Here is a 15270-nt window from a genome sequence, read left to right on the forward strand (position 1 = left end):
TTTGTTAGCTACTGTAGGGTTATACTGTGTCTTCAATGTTTCAAACGCAATTCAGAAAGTAGGCCTTCAACATATCGGAGTGGGTGGGCTAGCAGCATTCTGTACATAGTGCTTGGCATACTTCTCTGCAAGCTTCCAGACGGCCCTTGGCTGTCAGGTCCTAATCAAGCTGTAGGAGACGTGTCAGCCCTAAGCCTGTGTAATGCCAGAGTCCTTCACTTGTTCACTGCCACTTTGTCTGGATTACCGCCTGTACCATCACTCTCTTGGCTGTAACAAGTACAAAACTTAAAGGCCCGATTTTATAGTCCTCTCATCAAAAGGAACAATCAGCTTTAGTCTGAGGGCTTCCAGGAAGTAAAATGTAACTTTGTCGATTGAGCCAACTACAAGAAGCTTCAGGTCATTAGTTGGTCTCGTTCTGCCCCATGTTGGAATGCTAATTCTTGTTGTATTGAAAGACGCAGAGTTGAAAGCCAGTCTCTATATTCTGGTTATTGTTAACCAATTTGGGATGATTAACACTTCAATCAAAACATTTATGATTTGAAGAGGAGATTCTGTTACCCTGTCTGTGTGCGGCGGAAACTATAAACTAATTTGTAGCCAATGCAATGCTACTCAGTTGTCTTGTGAAGATCAACAGCTGGATGAAATTGGGGAGAAACCACGAAATTGGGGAGAAAAAGGGCAACAACAAAACATTTCTAAAAATTCAGGTTAAGCTCCAAATCGCTTCCTATGTAGAATGCCATGTAGAGCGCAGGTTGAAAAATGGCCGAGGGGGCCCAGGGAGAGGGGAGGGGGAAAAACAGATTATTTTAAGCAACCTTCAGGGGAAACCTGCTTTGGATTATCCTTTTTCTCAATCTTGGCATTCTGGCCACCAGTCTCAATGACTTTCAATAACGAGTCAATTAACCCTAATTATGGCCCCCTATGTGTGGGCCCCATACCGAGAATTCCCTATTAATCTGGTTCCACAGCTTCTCCCCCTCCACATCTTTATCCACACAAACCATCTCTGTGGTACTGTGTTAATTAACTATTCTCACAATGTCATTATCTATATCTTGAGTTATCAGGAAGGAGGAAAAGCTCCCCTTGCCTCGGCTACATAAACCACACTATCAAGCTAGCAGGAAATGCTAAGCGCTCACCTAAACTCTGAGTTTGAAGCCGGGGTTGTTGTACTGTTGAAGAAGAAAACAACACTTAGGTTCATTTGTTTAAGTAATTTATTATTTAAACTGCTGTGGGAAAATGTGCTAGTGCTGTGTTATTGACAGAACCATACCTCACACAGACAGAGCTTGACGTCGCTAACTAGCGCCAGTGTCTGAGTTCAACCACCTAAATCTCCCCAACTCTCTGCAATTAGAATCCCACAGGATCCCCAGACTCGTGTCAGTGGAAGGAAGACACACTTCCATTGAGTGGAGAGGGAAAACTGCAGAAATCATGATCATTAATGCTAATATTACGGAGGCAGTAATTTGGGAGGAGAGGACTTATTAAAAGATATTGTGAGAGAGCGAGAGAGAGGAAATACGTGTCTTAATTAGGACGAGAGGAAGCATACATTTGGATCCCTGAAATGTTGGTCACCCAGAACTTTTTTTGATGCTTTGAAGGACAATATTGTCATTGCACGTGTGGTAATGATATGTCAATGATGTGCACTAGAAAGAAGGGGGGATGGGGGGAGAACAATTTGCCGTTTATAATCGCTGCTTCCCAAAGCCGGCATAATGACTATTAGGCATGTTAATGAGACAAGGGCATTGACCCCAAATGAGAAGTGCTGGTTTCAACTTGATTCAATGACTGAAGTGGATGCCATCGTTAGCTCCAATTGCTTTTGCGTTATTCATTTGCAACCCATTTTGTGGTTGTTGTGCAACCCAGGAGTTTTAAGTGCATTCTCGACAGATTAGTCATTCGAGTGCTACACAATTTTTGCTCTCCTTTTCTTTTCTCCAGTAGCCTTGGATTCATTTATTACATCTGATTGTTAGTTTCTTGGTCAACCCTGGGCCTCTCAACTCATCCGAAATTGCATCAAAACCTGACGTGCATTCAAACAGACAGAAATGTCACAATGAATCGGTCTCTTTTCGCTCTCACTCGACCCGCCTCTTCCCTTGGCACCCCCATCTCTCCCTCTCTCTCTACAGCCCAGATCAGAACGCTGTGCCTCCAGCCACTCCTCACCCCCCACTTCCCACCACCTCCCACTGCCATCACCTTTATCTCTGTGCTCCTCCAACGTGGCGGAAAGCCTATCTCCATCAAGTGAGAAGAGTTTTTGGCTCTCTTCAGAGAGACTCTTTATCTCTGGGTTGCTGATGCGTCCACTGTGACTCGTCAGTGTCGGGGAACCCCGAGGGTCCCTGGCTCTCTGCCCCCTTTCCAGTAGCTCCTCTATCCTTTTTGCCCCAGTGGCTGACTGACACATGCCATCCACACACAGAGCACTGATGGTGGGATAAGGTCAAAAACAACCCCTCACCCTCTGATTTATGTTCCCCTTGGGTGAAACTGGCCTCTGATCACTGGTTTAAAGTTCAAATGCCTTCTCCTAAACAACAAGTGGATATTTAAGCCCTCAAAGGCATTGGTGGGAATTGTTTCAGGGGTACAGAGGAGGTGCTATATTCAACCGTTGTTTAAAGGAAGTGTTGTTTCAGTGACATGGATTATATTTTACAGTATTATAATCCATTTAGACCTGTTACTGATTCATTAAACCACATATCTGCCATTAGAAACACACAGGTTCCATCTCCTCGATTTATTTAGTATTGTGGACTCTGTTTTCTGTGTGTGTGTGGGTGCGCATTATAAAGTTTAGTGAAAACCTTTCTGAAAAGGTCATTTTCGTTGACCTCAGAGAGAACTTGCGCACATCCATAACAATTAGTTTAGTTTGAAAATGCTCATTTTCACAATTGTATTTATTGGCATATTCATTAAGGTGCAATAATGCATGATGGTCATCGCTCCCCCTCGCCTTCATTGATCCCCTCCATTTCTCATGCTGTAATTGTGCGGGCCTCCTTTGACAGGGGAAAGCGATTGCCATTGGTGCGCTTTATCTCTCCACCAGCTCTTGCCTTTGATGCAGTTAGTCAGGCTTGACGGTGCCTGAAAGTAGTCTGGATGGGCCAAGTATAACACAAAGTTATGAGCGCCCTAGTAATTGCACCGAAGACAGAATTGTGGCAGTCCCTCCATTGTGGTGACTTATTCCTGTTAAATGAAAAGAGGAAAAACAAAACTCCAGACAGCATTGCATTGTGGGAGCTCAGAGGGTGATAATAGGAGGGCCCTAGAATGCAATTATTAAGAGATGTGAGTGGATGGATGGTTGGGAATCGCTGGCTGTATCTGTGGCTATAGTGCCTCTCCTCCTCATTATCCTGTCTATAATGGAATAGTATAGCGATAGTGCCAGCTACACTCACACAGTGTACAAGTGGAGAAATGCATAGCTGCCTTATGAGCTTGACCGTTTATATCGCGATCAGTGTTCTTTCCGATGATCAACTTTTTCACTCAGGCCCCCCTTCCAGCATCGGGGAAATCCCGTCCACCACGTCTATTTCTATGGACATAAGCACTGTTCACGACAAACTGTTCACACCCCTCTTGTTGGCGGAGAGAAAATGTTACAGGTTTGAACTAATTTCCTGCAATTCTATACATTTTGCCATGTCTAATGTGTATTCATGTGATATTTGAACGAGTCGAACATTACAACAAATCTATGGGCTTAAAAGCATTGCTAAAATCTTTAGCTGACGTGGGCTAGTTGATCTGGACATTTCTGACAAGTTATAGATGGTTCTCTAAGGTATTAATTGACTGACATAACAAGAGGAAAACTGATGATGCACTACGCAATTTCAAAATTGCACCTTGTGCATTCTACTATTACAAATTGCAATAGAAAGACCCTTTTGAAAAGCCCCTTTTGCCTTCAGAACAGCCTCAATTCGTCGGGGCATGGACTCTACAAGGTGTCGAAGCTGTTCCGCAGGGATGCTGGCCCATGTTGACTCCAATTATTCCCACAGTTGTGTCAAGTTGACTAGATGTCCTTTGGGTGGTGGACCATTCTTGATACACACAGGAAACTGTTGAGCGTGAAAAACCCAGCACTGTTGCGGTTCTTGACACAGACCGGTGCGCCTGGCACCTACTACCTACCGTACCCAGTTAAATCTTTTGTCTTGCCCATTCACCCTCTGAATGGCACACATACTGTACACAATCCATGTCCGAAGGCTTATAAATCCTTCTTTAACCTGTATCCTGTAGGGAAAATAATACATTTTTGTGCCAGTTTTAAGCAGTGTGAGACAATATCAACGGGGTAAGACTATTACCAGCCCTATTGTCAACGCCGGCTCCTTTTTCTCACTTGTCTTTTCCAAGGATACGGCATGTTGCTGCTGCATGGTTGGCGCATCCCGCACACCTAGTTGAAGAGGCACAGTGGAAGTGGAACAGCCCTGCCAGGGAGGCCCGTTAATGAGGGCAACCCTTTCCCCCTTTACCCCACGTGGCCCTCGCCTCCTGCCTCGCCTTCCACTGGCACCTGACACAAAAACTTTTATAAATGAAAAAGATTGCCCACTCTTCGTTCTCTCCTCCACCACACTGACCTACCAGTTGCCCACAGCTCATTGGTTTCTATGGTAACCTGCCAGAGAATCAACCCCCTTGCCCACCTGTTAGTGCGTGTGTGTGGACGTGTTGAGAGCTTCAGTGATGTGTGTGTATGTGAGGACATGACTGGAATATTAAGCTTCAACAGCTGGCTGTTGTGGAGTTCTATTGTAATGAAGCCTGTCTCACCAGCTGCCAAGCTCAAATTAGGCATGCATACTTCTACTGTGGTGATGGAAAACACAATCTGGAACTCCAGTCCATCCCCAAACTGGCACTGGAAGAGTTCTTTCACCACAGACCACAAGGTTTCTGACATGCCCACTGTTGCTATCTTTTGACAGGTGATTGTTCTGAAGATTAGCAGCACCACAGAACTTTGTTCCTTCTAAAGAAGGGTTCCCCAACTGGTGGCCCGTGGGCCTTACTTGGCCCCTCAAGTTTTCTGACCAACTTTTTTAACATAAGTCAGTGACTTTGAAAGGGGAATGCTATTCTAAGCTAAGTTTTTCCATTATTCCAGCCAAATAAATTACTTAGGAAAATGTGTGCTGTAATGAAATGTTGCAGGGCGGGTGCACTTGAAGGAGAAGAAATACTGTGTGTAAAGTAGACAAACTTGGCAGTGGTCACTCGGCAGCACATGTTGGATCGACTATTAGCTGCATAATGGCGTACTGGTGAACTAATATGGACAGTGAGTAGTGTTTACTCATAATTAATGGGGATTACCAATTCAGATAAGTGGAGATTCCACTTATTTAGCAGTGAGTGCCTCTGGGGAGGAGAACCTAAATGTACAATTTAAATGTACAATTTGGAAGTGCATAAAGTTTAGCATACATCAGAATGTATTTGCTAGGGGGGTGCTTGTATATGTGCGGGTGTGTGTGTTTGTCTGTGGGTTTTTAATCCTGTGATGGGAAATCTACGCAGGATCTTGCCCATGCTCTTTGATCAGTGCATCGTGGCCTGTCTGGTGTAGCATTCTAAAGCACCACGTTCCCACCTGAAAACAATGCCGAAGTAAATTCTCTGGTTGTTTGTTTTGAAGTGTCTGTCCTATATCTGAGAGATCTAAGAGATGGCAGGGAATTATTGGGGAAAAAATGTACCCATATTTAACCCCTTTTTTTAAGGCACTAAACTGGTACCAGGCTGCCTTTAGACGAGTCTTGTGAGGCTTGATTTGCTGCCTCTGATTTGTACATTGCCAGAGCCTCCTGTCTGTCAAAGCTTAATAGGTCATATGAGGGAAAGGATTCAAATTTAGAGACCAAATTACATCATAGTATCATGAACCAAATCTACCCCTCCCACATTCATTATGTCATGTCAGTGTCGATCATTTATTCCCAACCGGGAATATTGTTGTTCATCTCTTGCTCTCATACACCTTTTCTGTGTTGATTGTTTTAGCATGCGTTGAATGTTCCAGAAGTGGATGACGGGCAGAAAGAATGGTGAAGGCCAATCGAACAGTGATATGTGAAAATCTTAAGAGTCTGTTTATGTCAGAGTTGATTCACGTGAAAACCTTGATGATTACTTATTTTCGTGATGAATTGATATGGCTGTCTCCGGTGGAAAATATGTTCAGTGCGATGATAAACAGGTGTGAGCAAAAGCACACATGGACTCATGTGAATTTACAGGTTCACTGTATGGCCTGCGTTCATTTGGTACCCAAGATTAATGTTCTTGCTTTATAGTAAGGTTGTCATCCAATGTATATGAAATTAAAAAGGAAACGTGTACACAGGAATGACTAGTGTGTGGATGATATGTGTGTAACATTCTGTAGTGTAATATCTCTTTCACCATGATGATGATGATATAAGGAGCACCATTGAGAAGTTGCATCTGTTTCATACTTTAAATGGAACATAGCCTATGTCCTGGTTTCCATATTGACCACATCATTCTCCTAAGAATGGAGACACAGCCCTGTTTTATTACAAGCTATTAGCAGTTGAACACATCTATTTTTTGAAGTTAAATCTCATTTCAAATTGACCTTGAGTTATTGAATCTTGTTTAATGGAAATGAGGAAGGATTACAACATGTTTAAATCATAAGCTTTTATTTAAATTGGTAGGGCAACTTTTATAGGCAGTCTCAGGTGTGCTCTTTTCACCGATATGGATATCTTCAGGGGGCTTCCTCAACATTTACAGCTGTCCAATAAACTGCCTTATTGTATCTGCTCCCTGCTCCAGCAATCAGCTTTTACCACACTTGTACAGACCATGCCTGTGTGCATATTATTAGATTTTTTCTAGGCCGTCGTCGTTCAAAAATGCAGATCCAGGATAAAACGCTAGAATTATCGCTTCATTAAATTATGGGCAGAATTGCTTGGTGTACAGGGACTTTGCTCTGGGCCCTATGTGCCAGAACATTTAGGCAGAAACAGGAGCGGCAGCAGCAGTAGAGGCTGAAGTCTTTAAATTGTGTTTTGTAATTAAGCTTATCGATATCCCGCCCCATTATGTTTTGTGTGCTTATTTGTTTGCTATGTGCTTTCAGCAAGGACACAGCAGCTCACTTTTTGCTGTGTCGACGGCTGGTAGTGTACGTGGGTCAGAAACGTTACTCTGTTACCGCATTCACTCTGGAGTTTCAAGCTTCAGCCTCAATTTAAAGAGTTTGAAATTCAAAACACTAAAAATAGCGTTTTTACCCACTTGGCCTGAAATACATTTGTCCTCAGAATTGGGATCTGTGGTGAGGTTTCTCCTATGCCCTACTTGGTAAGAGAGGGAATAGGAGCTGTTATTTTTGTTCTTGTGTGGTACCTCATACCAGGCACAGTGAACACGCTTTAGACAGATCAAATTTCACTGCCTCTGATGATGGCTCCATCTTACAAAGCACCGATCATGTTTATGGCAGAATCCAGGATTTTTCTGCAAATATACAGTGGGGAGAACAAGTATTTGATACACTGCCGATTTTGCAGGTTTTCCTACTTACAAAGCATGTAGAAGTCTGTAATTTTTTTATCATAGATACACTTCAACTGTGAGAGACTGAATCTAAAACAAAAATCCAGAAAATCACATTGTATGATTTTTAAGTAATTAATTAGCATTTTATTGCAGAACTTAATATTTGGTACAGAAACCTTTGTTTGCAATTACAGAGATCATAAGTTTCCTGTAGCTCTTGACCAGGTTTGCACACATTGCAGCAGGGATTTTGGCCCACTCCTCCATACAGACCTTCAGGTTTCGGGGGTGTCGCTGGGCAATACGGACTTTTCAGCTCCCTCCAAAGATTTTCTATTGGGTTCAGGTCTGGAGACTGGCTAGGCCACTCCAGGACCTTGAGATGCTTCTTACGGAGCCACTCCTTAGTTGCCCTGGCTGTGTGTTTCGGGTCGTTGTCATGCTGGAAGACCCATCCACGACCCATCTTCAATGCTCTTACTGAGGGAAGGAGATTGTTGGCCAAGTACTCGCGATACATGGCCCCATCCAACCTCCCCTCAATACGGTGCAGTCGTCCTGTCACCTTTGCAGAAAAGCATCCCCAAAGAATGATGTTGTACTCATCCTTCTTCCTCCTCCAAACACGGCGAGTGGAGTTTAGACCAAAAAGCTCTATTTTTGTCTCATCAGACCACATGACCTTCTCCCATTCCTCTTCTGGATCATCCAGACGATCATTGGCAAACTTCAGACGGGCCTGGACATGCGCTGACTTGAGCAGGGGGACCTTGCGTGCGCTGCAGGATTTTAATCCATGACGGCGTAGTGTGTTACTAATGGTTTTCTTTGAGACTGTGGTCCCAGCTCTCTTCAGGCCATTGACCAGGTCCTGCCGTGTAGTTCTGGGCTGATCCCTCACCTTCCTCATGATCATTGATGCCCCACGAGGTGAGATCTTGCATGGAGCCCCAGACCGAGGGTGACTGACCGTTATCTTGAACTTCTTCCATTTTCGAATAATTGCGCCAACAGCTGTTGCCTTCTTACCAAGCTGCTTGCCTATTGTCCTGTAGCCCATCCCAGCCTTGTGCAGGTCTACATTTTTATCCCTGATGTCCTTACACAGCTCCCTGGTCTTGACCATTGTGGAGAGGTTGGAGTCTGTTTGATTGAGTGTGTGGACAGGTGTCTTTTACACAGGTAACGAGTTCAAACCGGTACAGTTAATACAGGTAATGAGTGGAGAACAGGAGGGCTTCTTAAAGAAAAACGAACAGGTCTGTGAGAGCTGGAATTCTTACTGTTTGGTAGGTGATCAAATACTTATGTCATGCAATAAAATGCTAATTAATTACTTAAAAATCATACAATATGATAGGTCTATAATCAATAATAACGCTCCTTTTTCTTTATCTCCTTGTTGTTATTATTACTATTGCTATGATCCTAAGTAAAGTCATTATCATTAGTAGGCTTAATATAGCAGCCTTGTATAACCACCATTGAGCTGTAGGCAGAGTGTTTAGTCTTATAGTGTTTAGTCTGTAGGCAGAGTGTTTAGTCTCATCCTGTTTAGTCTTATAGGCTACTGTATCAATAAATCATTCATTCATGTCATCACACAGCATACGAGTCATTAATGATTTAAAATACAATCAAGCATTTTAGTTTTAAAATAAAGCGAGCCTTGAATAAATAGCTTAGTCGTTGCTATAATAAAGGCTTAACAAAAAAAAAACGTTATAACAGACTCTGGTACGGTTAAAGTATTGTTGTTTACATTGCTCCAAACGATCTGGGAAATTATATTGTAATCTACACAGCACCTGTTTGACACACAGATCTACACAGCTCTTGCTCCTTACCTTCTTTTTCTTGATTTCCATTATTTTTCACAACTAGTTACATTTATTCCAAATATCTGACTTTCCCTTTGCCTCCTGAGCAACTACAAAACATTCCCCCATTTTGAGATTATTTGTCACGTCCTCTACATCTACATTTGAAGTCGGAAGTTTACATACACCTTAGCCAAATGTATTTAATAATGGAACTACCCATCCCGGATCCGGGAGAATTGTCATCAACTACACAAATTAGCATAGCGCAACGGTCAAAAAATATTACTAGAAAATATTCATATTCATGAAATCACAAGTGAAATTGTGTGGCTGTTCATCACCCTGTCATCACAGATTTTGAAATCATGCTTTACAGCCAAAGCAAGACAAGCGTTTGTGTAAGTTTATCGATAGCCTAGCATAGCATTATGTCCAGCTAGCAGCAGGAAGCTTGGTCACGAAAATCAGAAAATAAATCTAATTAATCGTTTACCTTTGATGATCTTCGGATGTTTTCACTCACGAGACACCCAGTTAGACAGCAAATGTTCCTTTTGTTCCATACATTTTTATACCCAAAATACCTCCGTTTGTTGGTCACGTTATGTTGAGAAATCCACCGGAAATAGAGGTCACGACAAATTATATCCATAATATCGACAGAAACATGGCAAACGTTTTTTATAATCAATCCTCAAGGTGTTTTTCAAATATCTATTAGATAATATATCAACCGGGACAATTGGGTTTTCAGTAGGAGCGAGAGGAAAAATGACTACCTCTGCCTTTTAAATGGTTTAACTTGGGTCAAACGTTTCAGGTAGCCTTCCACAAGCTTCCCACAGTAAGTTGGGCAAATTGTGGTCCATTCCTCCTGACAGAGCTGGTGTAACGGAGTCAGGTTTGTAGGCCTCCTTGCTCGCACACACCTTTTCAGTTCTGCCCACAAATTTTCTATAGGTTTGGAAGTATGCTTGGGGTCATTGTCTATTTGGAAGACCCATTTGCAACCAAGCTTTAACTTCCTGACTGATGTATTGAGATGTTGCTTCAATATATCCACGTAATTTGCCTGCCTCATGATGCCATATATTTTGTGAAGTGCACCAGTACCTCCTGCATCAAAGCACCTCCACAACATGATGCTGCCACCCCCTGTGCTTCACGGTTGGAATGGTGTCCTTCAGCTTGCAAGCGTCCCCCTTTTTCCTCTAAACAGAATGATTGCCATTATTGCCAAACAATTCTATTTTTGTTTCATCAGACCAGAGGACATTTCCCCAAAAAGTACAATCTTTGTCCCTATGTGCAGTTCCAAACCATAGTCTGGCTTTTTTATGGCAGTTTTGGAGCAGTGGCTTCTTCCTTGATGAGAAGCCTTTCAGGTTATGTCGATATAGGACTCGTTTTACTGTGGATATAGATACTTTTGTACCTGTTTCCTCCAGCATCTTCAGAAGGTCCTTTGCTGTTGTTCTGGTATTGATTTGCACCTTTCACACCAAAGTACTTTCATCTCTAGGAGACAGAATGTGTCTCCTCCCTGAGTGGTATGATGGCTGAGTGGTCCCATGGTGTTTATACTTGCATACTATTGTTTGTACAGATGAACGTGGTACCTTCAGACATTTGGAAATCTACACATTTTTCTGAGGTATTGGCTGATTTATTTTGCATTTCCTATGATGTCAAGCAGAGGCACTGAGTTTGAAGGTAGGCCTTGAAATACATCCACAGGTACACCTCCAATTGACTCAAATGATGTCAATTAGCCTATCTGAAGCTTCTAAAGCCATGACATCAATTTCTGGAATTTTCCAAGCTGTTTAAAGGCACAGTCAACTTAGTGCATGTAAACTTCTGACCCACTGGAATTGTGATACAGCGAATTATAATATAAGTGAGATAATCTGTCTGTAAACAATTGATGTAAAAATAACTTGTCATGCAGTAGGGTAGGTAGCCTAGTGGTTAGAGCATTAAACTAGTAACCGGAAGGTTGCAAGTTCAAATCCCCGAGCTGTCAAGGTACAAATCTGTCGTTCTACCCCTGAACAGGCAGTTAACCCACTGTTCCTAGGCCGCCATTGAAAATAAGAATTTGTTCTTAACTGACTTGCCTAGTTAAATAAAGGTTAACTGACTTGCCAAAACTATAGTTTGTTAACAAGATTTTTGTGGAGTGGTTGAAAAACAAGTTTTAATGACTCTAACCTACATGTATGTAAACGTCTGACTTCAGCTGTATTTTGCTGTCATGTGTCAGTGTTTAAAGTTTGTTATAGCCTATTTATTGATCTGCTATAGGTCAGGCCCTATTTGTAACGTGCATGCGATGCATTCATGTGTCACGTAAAGAGGGCAAGGATTGAGGGATTAGGGAATGTTTTTCATAAACAAAGGATTTTCAGAACTTGTAATTATGCTGCAGCAACACAGACAGAGCGATAAACACTTTGATGTTCTGTGGTGGTCGCTGTAGCAGGGAGGAGAGCGAAACAACGGGTGCTTGTCACACAGTCACTCCTTGTCTTTTTATATTTAACACAGTGCAGCAAGTCCGGGCCGGCACAATCAAATCAATTGCTGGTCGCACTCCCTCTAGTCACTTGTGTGTTTTAGTTATTTAATCAAACAGTGTGCTTAAGGCGTCAGACAAGCTCAGTGAATGGAGTTGATTTGATTAAAACACATAGGGTGTGTCAATATATGGAAAAATACATGTTTAAACATTTTGACAAATGAATTGGTCTAAAGAACCGACGACTCTTGATCGACCAAGATTTTTTTTAGTCGGGGACAGTCCTAGTCCAGTGATTCATTACAAAGTAAGAAGCCTGAAGGGCATTTTGGAAACCTGTCAGGTAACACTTTATATGACACCTAGTGTCATAACACTTTATATGACACGCTCATAACCATGTCATAATGTCAACAGATGACAACGTGTCATAGCCTGTCATAATATGATCATAACGCTGTCATGAACAATATTTTTACACCTGATATGCATTATTTTATGGCTGTTATGGCACATGCATAAGTATGTCACAACCCACATTTATTCACATGTGTTTTTTCCTTGACAAACTTTAGTTTGAAAGTTAAGTCCTTTGTTGGTGTAATGAATTCTCTAAATCAATGTTTTTACACATTATGATACTGTCAAGAAGCATTATGCCCATCAGAATCATATAAGCCAGATAGGCCTATCACGTACATGCCCTTATGTCAGATATCTGTCAAAAAGAGGGTGTCTTGTCCTGCTCCTGAAATATGCTCCTGCATTCATCTCAGTCATCAGCAACAGAGCATTTGGGGTAGGTGCATGTTTGACATCAATGTGTGCACAATTACAATGATAATTCAATATGGTACATTTCAGAAAATGTTATAAAACATAGAAATACTGTTGACAAGTAGGCTATGGTGTAATGGAATGTTTTGCCTTGTGTGGTAGATTTTGTGGGTTTTGACACTCTCTTATGTTGGTGTCATAACCAGCCATAAAATAACGTCACAGGTCTAGATATGTCATAACAGTGTTATAACCAGATTATGACATGTTATGTCAGCCGTTATGGCATATTATGACATGATTATGACTGCTAGGTGTCGAGTAAAGGGTTACCAAATGTCACAATGTATAATGTAATGGGCTCTGTTAGATACAAAGAAAGGTATTTTCTTGTTTCCATTAAAGCTGCAATATGTAACTTTTGGATGACATGACCAAATTCACAGAGAAATGTCAGTTATAGATCTGTCCTTCTCATTGAAAGTAAGTCTGAGAAGCAGTAGATCTGTTCTATGTGCGCTATGTCTATGCTTCCGTTCTTAAGTTGCGTTTTTGCATCTTTCACTTTTGGTTCTGTACACCAGCTTAGAACACCTGAAAATACCATACATTTCAGTTATTGAAAATATATTTCACATCAGGTTAGATGGTGCAATGATTCTCTACACTACATTGCTTATTTTGTCACATAAACTGAAATTAGGTTAACTATTCTAATTTTAGCAACCATGAAATGGCGGAGCAATTTCTGCATATTACACCTTTAATGTCTGTTCTCCCCTGTTATTTTAGCTGAAGTTTAACAGCGCTGTCAGTTTGCCATACTGTGAGGGAGAGTTTAAAAAGCACAGCACAGACAGCCACCGCTGTGTCCCTCCTAGTCGACTATGTGTTAGCTTTAGCACTAGCTCTTATGCGTTGGTGGTTGCTGCACAGCCAGTTTGAGGTACCAGCCCAGAATCAGGTCAGGTGAATGCAGCTGAGCTGAGTATCACCTGGGTTCAACCTGACATCTATCAGGGTTGGTAGAGAGACAATGTATGAATAGTGTCAGCCTAGTCATGGTCAATCTTATGTTAAGTTCATATTAGGATTCAATGTTGTATCGGCTTTGCACTCTGTGCTTCACTCTTGAGGCACAGATCTTGGCAGAGAGAGTGCCTGACCTGTTTTGTGAATAGAACATTTCCAAAATAGGCCATGGCAGATCAGAGAACTTTTGAAGAAAGAGTCCTCTGCTGTCGTCCCGGCACACCTAGGGTTAAGATTATGTAAATCTTTCAGGTATGAAAATGTTGAGTATATCTCTCTTGTCTCTCACCAAGTTGGGAGTTGATTCCTCTTTAATTTATCCAGCAAAGCAGAAGAGAACAAACACCAGCTGCTTCTCTTCGGTACATTCTAAATCTCATCTGTGTCACCTGCTTTAGCTGATGCAGAAAGATGAAATGTATTAGGTAGCATCTCAGGAAGCTAATATGCTATGATTTATGGAATTATACTTCCTGAGTGTGCAGTCTGTGAAAGATGAAAAAGAGAGAACACTGGGATACCTCAGTTAGGTGGCTTTCATTAGTCTTGAGTGAAAATCGAGGCTTTAGGTGCCATTTTAGATCAGCAGGTAAGGGTGCTCTCGAGCGGCTTGATGTTCTTTACCATTCGGCCATCAGATTTGCCACCAATGCTCCTTATAGGACACATCGCTGCACTCTATACTCCACTGTAAACTGGTCATCTCTGTGTACCTGTCGCAAGACCCGCTGGTTGATGCTTATTTATAAAAACCCTCTTAGGCCTCACTCCCCCCTATCTGAGATATCTACTGTAGCCGTAATCCTTCACATACAACACCAGTTCTGCCAGTTAAATTCTGTTAAAGGTCCACAAAGCACATACGTACATCCTTGGGTCGCTTGTCTTTTCAGTTCGCTGCAGCTAGCAACTGGAACGAGCAGCAACAAACACTCAAACTGGACAGTTTTATCTCATTCTCTTCATTCAAAGACACAATCATGGACACTCTTACTACTGACAGTTGTGTACTGTATTGTTGTCTCTACCTTCTTGCCCTTTGCTGTTGTCAATAATAATAATGTTTGTACCCTGTTTTGTGCTGCTGCCATTTTGTGTTGCTCCCATGTTGTTGTCATGTTGTGTTGCTACCATGCTGTGTTGTCATGTGTTGCTGCCATGCTATGGTGTTGTCTTAGATCTCTCTTTATGTAGTGTTGTGTTGTCTCGTCATGATGTGTGTATTGTCCTATATATATATTTATTTAATATATTTTTAATCCCAGGCCACGCAGGAGGCCTTTTGGTAGGCCGTCATTGTAAATGAGAATTTGTTCTTAATTGACTTGCCTAGTTAAAAGGTTAAAAAATGAATAAAATATCATCAAGTCGCCGGACCCCTGAGTAATTGCCACTGAGGTATAAAAGAACTGGAGACTGCGTCCAAGATGTCCGCTTTTTGTTTTCAACTAAATCTACTCACGTTTGCATACGTCGATTCTTGGGCCGTCT

General features: G+C 41.9%; 1 protein-coding gene across 13 annotated transcripts in view; it reads left to right on the forward strand.

Moving 5' to 3' along the window:
- LOC118391049 (neural cell adhesion molecule 1-like) overlaps window positions 1-15270 on the forward strand; it is a 320476-nt gene that overhangs the window by 219750 nt on the left and 85456 nt on the right. The window lies entirely within an intron of this gene.

Source organism: Oncorhynchus keta, chromosome 12, assembly GCF_023373465.1.
Source record: "Oncorhynchus keta strain PuntledgeMale-10-30-2019 chromosome 12, Oket_V2, whole genome shotgun sequence".
Classification (NCBI taxonomy): Eukaryota; Metazoa; Chordata; class Actinopteri; order Salmoniformes; family Salmonidae; genus Oncorhynchus; species Oncorhynchus keta.